Raw genomic sequence first — 11,474 nt, 5'->3', positions numbered from 1 at the left:
CACTTACTGGGAGTGGTCCTGAGTCAATTTTCAGCTCAATATGTAAGGCTGGAGAAACTGAGGCAACATCGAGATTAGAGAGTATTTAACAATTTATTTATAAGGGAGATATTTACTGGCACCAAATGGATCCATGGTTGGCTGAATGAGACTATAATTTCCAAGAATCCAGCAAACAATGTGAGTTCTCAATGATATATATTCATGGGGCTCAGACACAGGGGGTAAAGGCAGGGGTGAAGTCAGGGTGCTGAAAGCAGGAACACAAAGTAACAATCTGCTCTGACAGGATGAGGGGAGGCACCGGAGATGGGGATGACATAATGGGGGGAGGCATCCCAGAGATGGGGAGAGGCATCTTCATAAAACAGTATCTGATATTCTGATATACTGGAGATAGGGAGAGGCATTCTGATATCATAAAATATAAGATCATTTATCCTCTTCAAATATTCTGATAATTAAGAGGGAGGGGAGGTTGAGCAGAGCAATTATAAGCTGAGGCAGAACAATTAGGGAAACCAAGGCAGGACAATAAAAGAGAACTATGGTGTAACACTCCACACTCTCTCTCCTGAATATTCAGATCATTGAATTATCTTCCTCTAGAAGGTCTTAGCACCATCATTTCCACCAACTCTATGTAAAGGAAATAAACCAAAATAAAGCTAGAACAATGCAAGGAGTTATGTATGGTAAGGACAAGTCTCTCCCTGATAACTCCAGAGTTAATCCACAATACAAATGCTCCCTGTTGCAACCATGTCAGGTCCTTCTGCAGTTGGGGAGTCAGCCAGAGAATCCAGTTTGAGATTGACAATTCACTGTGAGTTAGGTCTGTGGTTATTTGTGCATTTAACTCAGCCTTTGCTTATATAGGGAGTAACAGTGCTCAAGACAGTCCTACTACCCATCCTAAAAGGGCACCCCACGTCTGTCAGGGACTCCAAAACAGGGAAAAAGTGAGGCCTGGAATAGCTCCATATGTCCCTTCTTGATAGAACAGGAGCTGCTACTAGGATCCAGATTTCTGAGCAGATTATGAAGTTAGATCATGGCAGAGAAACAGATCAGAGAGAATGCCAGTCTCAGGACAGATGTCTGATTTCTGATTGTTTATAAAAAATAATCCCCAAACTTGAGTCTTTTTTTTATGTGTGTAAAATTGAATTTCTTGCACAGTAACAATTGGATTCAGAAGGTAAAAGTAACCTGGTTAGAAAGACAATAGTGCAAACAGTTTACACTCCATTCCCAGTGTTCTTTCTCTGGGTGTAGCTGATTCTGTCCATCATTCATCAACTGGAGCTGAATTAGATCTTCTCTCTGTTGAAGATATCTACTTCAATCAGAATACATCTTCATGTATTATGTTTTGGAAATGAGACCTTTATTAGAACCTTTAACTAAAATATTTTCCCAATTTGTTACTTCCCTTCTAACCTTGTTTGGATTAGTTTTGTTTGTACAAAAGCTTTTTAATATGGTATAATCAAAATTTTCTATTTTGTGATCAATAATGATCTCTAGTTCTCCTTTGGTCACAAATTCCTTCCTCCTCCACAAGTCTGAGAGGTTAACTATCCTATGTTCCTTTAATTTATTTATGATTTCATTCTTTATGCCTAAATCATGGACCCATTTTGATCTTTTCTTTGTATATGATGTTAGGTGTGGGTCCATAAGTAATTTCTGCCATACTAATTTCCAGTTTTCCCAACAGTTTTTGTCAAATAATGAATTCTTATCCCAAAAGTTTGGATCTTTGGGCTTGTCAAACACTAGATTGCGATAGTTGTATACTATTTTGTCCTGTGAACCTAACCTATTCCACTGACCAACTGCTCTATTTCTTAGCCAATACCAAATGGTTTTGGTGACTGCTGCTTTATAATATAGTTTTAGATCAAGGAATAGCTAGGCCACCTTCATTTGATTTTTATTTTCATTAATTCCCTTGAAATTCTCGACCTTTTGCTCTTCCATATGAATTTTGTTGTTATTTTTTCTAGGTCATTAAAATAGTTTCTTGGGAGTCTGATTGGTATAGCACTAAATAAATAGATTAGTTTAGGGAGTATTGTCATCTTTATTATATTCGCTTGGCCTGTCCAAGAGCACTTAATGTCTTTCCAATTATTTAAATCTGGCTTTATTTTTGTGCCAAGTGTTTTGTAATTTTGCTCATATAATTCCTGACTTTTCTTTGGTAGATGGATTCCCAAATATTTTATACTCTCGACAGTTATTTTGAATGGAATTTCTCTTTGTATCTCTTGCTGTTGGATTTTGTTGGTGATGTACAAAAATGCTGAGGATTTATGTGGATTTATTTTGTATCCAGCAACTTTGCTAAAGTTGTGGGTTATTTCTAATAACTTTTTATTAGAATCTCTTTTATTAGAATATATTAGAATATACTTCTCTAAGTATACCATCATATCATCTGCAAAGAGTAATAGTTTTGATTTCCCCATTACCTATTCTCATTCCTTAATCTCTTTCTCAACTCTTATTGCTGAGGCTAGCATTTCTAATACAATATTGAATAGTAATAGTGATAGTGGGCAACCTTGTTTCACTCCTGATCTTACTAAGAAAGGTTCCAGTTTATCTCCATTACATATTATGCTTACTGACGGTCTTAAATATATGCTCTTGACTAATTTTAAGTAATAGTCCATTTATTCCCATACTCTCAAGCGTTTTTAGTAGGAATGGATGTTGGATTTTATCAAATGCTTTTTCTGCATCTATTGAGATGATCATATGGTTTTTATTAATTTAATTATTAATATGGTCAATTACACTAATAGTTTTCCTAATATTAAACCAGCCCTGCATTCCTGGTATAAATCCTACTTGATCATAATGTATTATCCAGGGGATGATTTTCTGAAGCCTTTTTTCTAATATCTTATTTAAGATTTTAGTATCAATATTTATTAAGGAAATTGGTCTATAGTGTTCTTTCTCAGTTTTCAACCTATCTGGTTTAGGTATCAGTACCATGTCTGTGTCATAAAAGGAGTTTAGTAAGACTCCTTCATCCCCTATTTTTTCAAATAATTTATATAACATTGGGGCTAATTGTTCTGTGAGGAGGAAGCAGAAGGCTGTGCCTTTTCGGCCAGCCCTAGTGTTCAGATTGATCAGTTGAGGGGTTGCTGGAACTTTTTTGGGGGAGGCTACCTCTTCTGTCTTGGCCCTAGAAATGCCTTTCTCAGGCAGTCTGCTTTGTTTCTCTGCTTGGTTAAGTCTTTAACTTTGACTCCTGCTGAGTTAGGAGGGAAGTAAATGTGTGATGACTGTACCCCACTCCCAGCAAGACACCAAGTTTACCTCCTAGCAGACAAGCCCTTCTCAGGTGGATACTTGTCCTTTCACACTTTGTCAACTTTGGGAGTGAGGGCTGTTCTGGAGGGGTGGTGGGTGAGAGAGGAAAGCTGCCCTTGATCAAGAAATCTGAAGGAAGGAACAGACCAATCTCCTGCCTGTAGAGTCAGGTCGGGGTCATTACTCAGTTGAAGCTTGGGTCCCTAAGAAGGGAACAGGGATGCATAAGTCTTAGTGCTGCCCCATTTCTCCTTCAGAGACTAAAATCACTTAAATATATATGTTCAGAAAACTCCTACAGAAGTGTTGCTGTGACAGTGTCTCATTATCCTACCCATTAACTATTTGTCTTTTTAAAAAGCAGTTGTGGGAGGAGGAAATACTGATCCCACAATATGGAGCCACCAAAAAGGAATTTCAGGAAGAGTAAAGAAGACATTTTAGGAGAATAGGTCAGCCTATTCAGGTTCTCATTTGTCAACCCTAAATAACATGCCTCACTTTATTCACTGATCACGTAGCTGCTCTGATTTTTTTTTTTTGTATATGTTTACAACGTGCATAAGCAAGGCTTATTTCCAGATGCCATTCCCTGTTTCCACATGTACACAGAAGTCAGGAAATATTTCAACATGGCATAGCAAATATGCTTTTGACTTCATAAAGTCTTCTTAGATTGTGATCTCTTATGGGAGAAACTTCTGAGTTCCCATTGTGGCTAATGCTTCACATCCATATTTGACACAATATAGAAATTATAGATGGAAAAACCCAGGTTTTATTATTTTGCTCCAGAATAGGCTCAGGACTCAAAGAGTATCTGAATCCTAATTTAAGTTCTTACAAAGCATCTTATAGGTACTAGACTGTCAGAGAAAGAGTACTTTCACACATTGCATTCCAGTACCTTCCTCTTGGGCCATAAAATTTAAAGAGAAGATAGGTCCCCAATCCCATACTTTCTGCAATCTTAAAAAAGTTGATCATAATTATCTGTCACAAATATGTGTGTTTTGGTCTTTGAACAGCACACTAAGTATAAATGATGGGTGTCATTTTATAATCAGCCTTATCCAAAGCAGGGAAATGAAAAGCCCTGTGGGGCAGTGGGTAGAGCTGGCCTCAGAGCTAGGGAACAGGGGAACAAGGAAACAAAGAATTCTGGCAGGAGGACACCAGATCCATCTCTGACATATGGTATTTAACCTGGATAAATCATGTAACTTCTCATTGCTGTGGCAGATTTACGAAAGCTAGGGATTGCAGGATGTGAGCTGACTTGTACTAGTAGAAGTTTCCTCACCAGAAATTCCCTACTCCAATGAAAACAATGGATCCACTGAATCTAGATTGGGGAGGAGAACCAGAGTCAGGGCACTCAGGGTTGACCAGAGGCTCAGTAGTGGTTCTTGGCAGGCAACTCCTGACTCTTGAGCAGGTGCAGATGAGAGAAGGGAATGAGGTCAGCATATGACCTGGACAAGGTGGCAAATGTCAGGTGGTGGAAATCTTGAACCCAACTCCTACTCTGCCCAGCCAGCTGTCTCTCCACCTTACCAATCTACCTGGCCAGGTGGGATGGAAGATGGTATAAGAGAGGGAGCTTCAGTTTCTAAAAGTTTCTCTTCACTGAGCACCTCACCCTATCGTGTCTAGCTCCTTTGTGAGTTCCATATAAGCCTGATGTTTTTGCATCTCAGAACAGTTACTATCTCCCAGCTAGATTTCTACCTAATAGGAACTGGGAGAGCTTGGTCACTGAAGAATGGGGCATTTCTCTTTGGAGCCTGCAAGAGAGTGATTCCCTGATAACTGCCCTAGACCTCAATTTTCTTTCATTAGATTTGAATTGAAATCTTTCTCCTTTAACTGCCAACTGTTGGACCCAAGTTTGCTCTCTGGGCCAAGTAGGATGATGATTCCCTTTTCTGGATGATATCTCTCCAGATTCCTGAGGACAGTGACCATGCCCTTCCTAAGTCTTCTCTCCTCCAGTCTGCACATCTGCTCTTCCTTGCATTCTCCCTTCTGGGCCATCATGGCCACACTCCCATATTCCTTCTTTTCTTCTTCCTCACCATAAACTCTACCTGGTCCTGTAAGAGGATATAGGTATGGAAAGCAGAAGACCTGGCATTATAAACTGACTCTTTTTGATTTGGTGACTTTAAATTATTTTATCCACCCTGGGACTTAATAAAATGAGGGAATGGGCTTATATATCCTCATAGCATCCTCCTCCTTGACTCTGGGCAGTCTCCTTGCCTTCATAAAGTAACCTCCACTCAGCCTGTGTAAAGCAGATATTGTCCCCTCATATCAGAAGCCTCCTCACTGGCCCTCTTGGAAATCATGACTTGAGAGAAGTAAATATGGTTCTTCTTTAGAAGAAGGTTGTTCACTTTTGCTCTTAGGGCAAGAAAAATTTGCTTAGATCTGTGACAATACTCATTGCTGAGTGCTAGGAACTTGTCTCCGTCCTTGTATTTTGCTGCTGGCCAAGCATCACATTTCTGATGTGAGTTCTGAAGGAGATGAAGTAAGAAAGAAGAGACCAGTTGAATAATATGGGACTTTGAGGTAGTAGTGCTGACTTTTCACCAGTCAATTGCTTGACTTCACATCATTCTCTGCCTCTGTTCCCTGATAACACTATGTCCCCAAAGTCTCAGTGTTATTTTAAGTCTTATTAGCTTAAATGTGCACTAAGATTTTTGGAATACTCTGCATATGTTCTGGAGCCTTATTTCCCAGTCTCCACTTTCACTCCTCTAATATCATCCTTGGCTTTCTGGAATACCTTGGACCTGAGGGAATAGCAGGTACTGCCAACTGAATCCTATTATATTCACAGAAATATGCTCATCTATATTCTCTGGTAGAGACAATTAAATTGGGGAAGAGAAGTTGTTGCCGAGGGATGATAGATGAGGAACAAGACGTTATTTTCTATTTAATTTTCCAGGTTTGAATCTTGGAATGTATAAGCACAGGAACTTCTTGAAGTTATGAGCATATTGAATTGAAAAATTCCTTCATTTATTCATGATTAGCTGAAAAGGGATTATATATAGAGAGAGATTTGTGATGTCTGGTCATGTGGACTGTCTAGGTCAAGATGAACACTCATCCCTGGAGAAGATACAGAGACCTTCTTGCCTGGCTCTAGGGACAATAGCCAAATCTAGTAGATAATGGGTAAAGAAAACTTGCTAATTATCTGTTAAGTGATTGGAGAAGAGCTTTGGGTTGCTAACTCAGATTCTAGGGGAATAGGCAATAAACTATAGTTTTCAATTGTATTGTATTTTTGTTTTTTTTCTAATTTGATTATTTACCTTTTAATATTTATTTTATCTTATTTTGAGTTTCAATTTTTCCATCCTTAATCCTTAAATCATTTTTTAGAAGGCAAACAATGTGATGCCCATTATGCTGTTGAAGTCATGTAAATCATACATCCATATTAGCTATGCTCCACAAAGGAAAGAAAAAATAAGAAAAAAAATTTAAAAGTGAAAAATTAGTTGCATTACAGTTAGATGGTGCAGTGGATAGAGCATCAGCCTTGAAGTCAGGAATAACTGAGTTCAATTCTGGTCTCAGACACAACACTTCCTAGCTTATCAAGTCTCTTAACCCCAATTGCCTCAGGAAAAAGCAAAAAACATCAGAATCCATGAGTCCTGAGAATAAAAATTTTCAACAGGTGTCCTTTGGAATTGTCATGGATCATTGGATTGCTGAAAATATCTAAGTCTATTTACTATTGATCAGCATTGCAATCTTGTTACTGCAGGTGATGTTCTCAAGGTAAAGTTCATTTCAGTATGCCTCTATTCAGATGTCTTCCCAGGTTTTTCTGAAACCATCTCCCTCCTCTTTCCATATAGTATAATAGTATTCCAAAACAATCATATACCACAACTTGTTCAGTCCTTTGGCCACTGATGACCATCCTCCAGTTCCAATACTTTGGGATCACCTCCAAAAAGGAAAAAAAAAGCTGTGATAAATTATCTCTTAGAGATCTTTTCCCTTTTAAATTTCTTTTGAATATTGATCTAGTAGGTGTATTGAGATCAGCTCAAGGGTCCTACCAAGGAGGAGAAAGTACAACATGGGACAGGCTGGTACTTCAGCAAAGAAGTCCGTTTATTAATCTGAAAGCCAGAGTTCATATATTCTTTAAAGCAGCATTGCAATAACACAAGATATCTCTAAGTTACTTAGTATAAATTCCATGGTTATATTCTAGCTATACATTAACATTAAGCAGTAACAAACTGTTTATGGTAACATGATCATAAATTGTAAGGTTTGTGATGCCTTGTTCTCCTTACGTGCATTCATCATGAAGGTTATTGTAAATTTATATCAAACAGGTTTTCCTGATGCCTACATGTTCATATATGTGACTTTCAGATTCATTATTTCCTCGTGCTAGCAGCACTTCTTAAATCACTAAAATCAGAAATAGGTTAACCTTGGAGGAAGCCTACAGTGAACAAGCTCAGACTTACAGAGTAGTTAACTCTTGAGAAGTTCTAGGCTGTTAGTTCCAGCTGGCCCTCTATAGTATATTGCTAATTAAAAGGGTATGCAGAGTTTTATAACCTTTGGGCTATAAAATTGTTTTCCACAATGGTTGGACCAGTTCTCAGTTCCACCAACAATGCCTTGGCTTTCCTACTTTTTCACATCCCCTCCAGCATTTGTCATTTTCCTCTTTCTTCTTAACTAATCTGATAGGTGTGCAATAGAACATCACTTTTGTTTTACTTTACAATTCTCTAAGTGTTAGTGATTTAGAGCACTTTTATGTGACTGTTGATATCTTTGCTTTCTTCTTCTGAAGATTTCTTGTTGTTATCCTTTTGCTATTTGACAGTTGGGGAATCGCTTATGTTTTACAAATATGATGCAGTTTCCTTTATATGTGAGAAATGAGAACTTTATCAGAGAACCTTGCTATAAAAATCATTTCCCATTTTCATTTTTTCCTTCTAGGCTTGAGCACATTTGTTTTTTCAGTGTAAAAACTTTAATTTCATAAATCAAACCTTAACTTAGGCAAGCAGAATATGGTTATGAGTCTTCCAACAGAGTACTAGTGGAAGAATGGATTTGGATTTTTTCCAAGGGGAAAATGAAAGGCCTCCTCATGAAGGAGCTTATTGCTTTCCCCTATGGATTCTAACTAGGAAATAATAATTCAGCTTCTTGAGGGAGAGGGAGGAATATATTCTCCTGTAGCGAGCTGTCGTCTCCAGAAGCTGCTGGATCGCTCTCTGGGAAGAGATCTGCTGTGTCTACTCAAATCTCTCAGACAGATTCTTCTTCCTGTAGTGAACCGTTGTCTCCAGGCAGTTGCTGTTAACTCTTGTCCAGAGAAGTGACTTCCCTTCCTGCAGAGAGCTGCGTCAAGCCAGACGTAGTGCAGAGTCTTTTTCTTGAATCTCCTCCAGCTCTTATCCTTCTCCAGGCCAATCTGCTCTCTGGGCCCAATGTTGTCTCTTTTATCCTCCCAGAGAATGGGCGTGGGATAATGCAAGGGCTTCTGGGAAGAACCACTTCAGCCAATGAGCTTGCTCCTTCTATCAAGTCAACCTGAGTTCTCACCTTGTAATTGTCCAGACAACCTGAATTCTCACCTTGTCACTGTCCAGACAACCTGAGTTCTCACTTAGTAATCCTAACATCTCCCCCTTTCTTTTGATTTAGAACATAGGACAGTCATGACCTTGAAACATAAATCCATCAATATGGGAAGTATTACAGATAATTACATAAATGACCTTGAAACATAAATCCATCAATATGGGAAGTATTACAGATAATTACATAAATTACATAAGCACATAGTAACACAGTAACATAACACATGCTAGAAGTATATAACATAATCAAATAATCATAAATTGAAAATTTATAAATGTCCATAAGTCCATTGTCCATTAGTCTCATCTTGTGTGAGGAAGTCCAATGATTCCTGCTGGTTTTAAAGTTCTTTAACAGTCTTTTTATTAGCCATGCTCTTTCGGTGTAAGATGTTTCTTAGATCTTCTCCTTTATTTTGAGGTTTTTCTCTTTTTCTGTCTCTCTCTGATGGACAAGGCGAATATGACTCGTTGGCACCCATCTGATTCCTTCTCCTGCTGAAGAAATACAAGCAAACCCTCTCTCCCAGGCAGTTAACCTATCTAATTACCTTCTATTTACCACTTTCTAAATCTCTTCTCATCATCTGGCAATTACATTGGAATTGTTTGCACTGGATACAGCCCTGTTGGTTTAAAAGGCCTGTATTCTCCCCAAATGTAATCCATTTTTGCAATCTGATTGCCTTTTCTGATGTTAGGATTACTAAGTGAGAACTCAGGTTGTCTGGACAGTGACAAGGTGAGAATTCAGATTGTCTGGACAATTACAAGGTGAGAACTCAGGTTGACTTGATAGAAGAGATATGCACTTTTAGATTTGAATAAAATTAAGGATTTGAAAAAAGGTTGTACCCTTTATGGGGCTACATCAGCTTATGTCAAAATGTTACTAGATGGTTTGTCTTATGAAGTCCTAACCCCGAATGATTGGAAATCCATAGCAAGGACATGTCTGGAACCTGGAGAAAATTTATTATGGCTTTCGGAATTTCATGAATTATGTAAAATTCAAGCCTGATGCAATGCAGAGTCTTCTTCTATCTCTGGGAGTCCTCTCTTTTATCCTCCCAGAGAATGGGCGTGGGATAATGCAAGGGCTTCTGGGAAGAACCACTTCAGCCAATGAGCTTGCTCTTTCTATCAAGTCAACCTGAGTTCTCACCTTGTAATTGTCCAGACAACCTGAATTCTCACCTTGTCACTGTCCAGACAACCTGAGTTCTCACTTAGTAATCCTAACATTCTCCTACCACACAAACATCCTAAATTGGAGGGAAAGTCTCAAGGATTTAATGTAATTGTATTTAATGTAGCTTTTATGATATATAATTTAATGTAGATTTAATATGGCTATGTATAAATGTGCATAATGCTTGCATATGTTCTCAAGCAAGCACTAGTTTATGCCCCAGAGGAAGGTTGGTATTTGTAGCTATGTAATTCTAAGAAACCTCATCTCTGAGCTCTTTGACTTTCCTACATAGGTACTTGCTAGTGGTGATCTCACTTCTGCTGGCATGGATATATGAATTTTACTAGGACAATAGAGAACTAGCTCATATTCAAAACTTGCCCAGATTGTAAGAACCTGCCTCAGCTGCTGCTACATGGGACCCTTCAAGGACCTAAGGGTTATTGCCATATCATGCGAGATTTCTGAGCAGGGCTTTATTACCATTTACCAAAAGCAATTATTCATTCATGTTTCTCACTTGTTTCCTAGACCCAGACAACAGTGGAGGAGATTCAAAAGAGCTCAAACTTTGCATTGTCCTTGTGGGGAAAACAGGACCTGGGGAAAATGAAACAGGAAACACCCTCCTAGGCAGGACAATATGAGTTCAGGTTTTGAGGAGGGTCGGTCACCAAGGTATGCATGAAAGCCAGAAACATATGGAATGGGAGAGGCATTTGTGTTGTTGATGTTCCAGACAGTTTTGACACTATCTCTCTAGACCAGAAAAATCTGGAAGAAATTGCAACTTTTATGACCCAGTCATTTCCAAGTCTTCATGCTCTACTTCTGTGTGTGGCAAGTGTGTGCTTTCACCCAGGAGGAGAAGGTAGTCATTGAATGGCACTGTTGGTATATTGGGATGGAATACTGCTGTTCTTTAGAAAATGATGAACATTATGCTGTCAGAAAAACAGGGGAAAACTTATATGAATTGATACAGTGTTATGTTAAGAACCAGGATAACGTATGCAATAATAGTGATAATAAAATAACAATGTATACAGTGGCGATATTGTGTGATGATCTCCAATGAATAACTTAGCCATTCTCAGCAATGCAATTATTGAAGACAATTCTGAAAGACTTATGAAGAAAGGTGTTGCCTATTTTCAGAGGAAAAACAGGTAGAGCCTGAATTTAGACTAAGGATACTTTTACTTTCTTTTTTTGTATATGTTTTCTTTCACAGAATGACTTACATGAAAATGTGTTTTGTATGATCATACAAGCCTCTGTGA

The sequence above is a fragment of the Sminthopsis crassicaudata genome, chromosome 5 (assembly GCF_048593235.1).
Source record: "Sminthopsis crassicaudata isolate SCR6 chromosome 5, ASM4859323v1, whole genome shotgun sequence".
NCBI classification, from domain to species: Eukaryota; Metazoa; Chordata; class Mammalia; order Dasyuromorphia; family Dasyuridae; genus Sminthopsis; species Sminthopsis crassicaudata.
This window is presented reverse-complemented; position numbering follows the sequence as displayed.